General features: G+C 29.3%; 1 protein-coding gene across 2 annotated transcripts in view; it reads left to right on the forward strand.

Annotated features, from left to right (window-relative positions):
* The window catches only part of LOC110022431 (putative methylesterase 14, chloroplastic), a 12,214-nt gene that overhangs the window by 7,132 nt on the left and 2,902 nt on the right, over window positions 1–2,180 (forward strand). The window lies entirely within an intron of this gene.

A 2,180-nucleotide genomic window follows, 5' to 3' on the forward strand; every position in this document is an offset into this window, starting at 1 on the left:
TATATCACCATCGCTTTGAACAACGGACCCAAGATATCTAAATCATTTACACCTTTTAATAATTTGATCACCCAAAGTCACACTTCTGTCACTAGAGCTACTACTACTAAAATTACATTCCATGTATTCAGTTTTAGTTCTACTTAAATGAAGGCCTTTAGACTCCAATGTAGACCTCGATAATTAAAGTTTTTCTTGAGTTTTTTCTCTCGTTTTATCCACGAGAAGGATATCATCAGCAAAAAGCATACGCCAAGGTACATCCTCCTGTAGATGTCCAGTAAGACCATCCATAACTAAAGCAAAAACATATGGGCTTAAAACCAATTTTTGATGTAATCCAACAGAAATATGAAAATAATTGTTCAATCCTTCTTCAGTTTGAATACAAGTAACAACTCTAGTATAGATGTCTTTAATGACTTGAATATAAGTCATATCAACACATATCTTCTCAAGAATTCTCCAAAGGATATCTCTTGGAACCTTAACGTAAGCTTTTTTTAAATCAATAAAAATAAAATGTAGATTCTCCTTATTATCTCTGAACTTCTCCATCAAACCTCTCACTAAATGTATAACTTCCATAGTAGACCTACCCGACATAAATCCAAATTTATTATGAGAAATCTTAGTAATGCGTCTTAACTTATGTTCAATTACCCTCTTCCATAGTTTTAAAGTATGACACATCAACTTAATTCCTCTATAATTTGTACACTCATGTAAATCCCCTTTATTCTTAAAGATGGGGACCAAAATACTCTTCCTCCACTCCTCAGACATCTTTTTAGTTTTTAAAATAATATTATAGAGTCTGGTAAGCCAATAAACTCCCAAATCTCCTAAATATTTCCACACTTCAATTAGGATATCATTAGGTCCTACAGTTTTTCACCCTTAGTTTTTAAAGCCTCTTCAACTTCTTTTTAACTAATGCGACGGTAAAAATGAAAGTTTTATTATTATTCATGATATTCAGATCACTAAGGTCGATCGTATTTTTAGAAACTTCATTAAAAAATTTATCAAAATAACTCACCCATCTATGTTGAATATCTTTCTCTAAGAAAAGTACTTTTTGATTTTCATCTTTAATACACTTTACTTGAGTTAAATCTTTACTATTCTTTTCTCTTTGTTTGGCTAGTTTATACATATATTTTCACCCTCTTTAGTATCTAATCTATTATAAAGATCATTAAAAGCAGAATTTTTAGCGTCACAAATTGTTCTTTTAGACTCTCTGTGGGCCGTTTGCTATTTTTCTCAGTTCTCTACGCTTTTACATTTAAATCAATTTTTATAACATAACTTCTTATATTGTATCTTTTCTTGCACATTATTATTCCATCACCAACTATTTTTATTTATAAAAAAAATTTCTTTTAATTCTCCAAGCACATCTTTTGCTACTTATTTAGTAGTGTTTGTTACTTTATCCCACATAACATTTGTTTCTTCATGAACATCCCAAATTTTGAAATATTGAATTTTACTCATAAAAATAATTTTATTTGTGTCTTTTAGGTTCCCCCATCTAATTCTACGATGATGAGTCATAGTATTCTTTATTTTACAACTCTTCATCTTCAAATTTAGAACTAACAAACGATGTTGGGTATTTCAATTCTCACTAGAATGACCTTACAATCTTTACAATCTTAACGATCTATTCCTCTTATAAGAAAATAATTAATTTGTGTTTTATTAGATCCACTCTTATAAGTAATAAGATGTTCATCCCTTTTCTTGAATAAAGTATTAATAATAACAAAATCAAACGCTAAAGCAAAATCTAAAATAACTTTACCTTCTTCATTAGTTACTCCAAAACCGTAGCCACCATGAATATTTCTGAAATCTTCTACCACTCTACCGACATGTCCATTTAAATCTCCTCCAATAAAAATTCTTTCTTCAAGAGGTATCATTTGTATTAAGTCTTCTAAGTCATTCCAAAATTTATCTTTAGACTCTGTATCTAAACCTACTTGAGGAGCATAAACACTTATAATATTAAAAATCTAATTATCAATGATAATCTTAAGGGCTATAATTCTATCACCAACTCTATTAATTTTTACAACATTATCTTTCAAACTCTTATCTATAATTACACCTACACCATTTCTAGTGCGACTCTTACCAGAATACCAAAGTTTAAAACATAAATTATC

Source organism: Phalaenopsis equestris, unplaced genomic scaffold (genome assembly GCF_001263595.1).
Source record: "Phalaenopsis equestris unplaced genomic scaffold, ASM126359v1 Scaffold000190, whole genome shotgun sequence".
Taxonomy (NCBI): domain Eukaryota; kingdom Viridiplantae; phylum Streptophyta; class Magnoliopsida; order Asparagales; family Orchidaceae; genus Phalaenopsis; species Phalaenopsis equestris.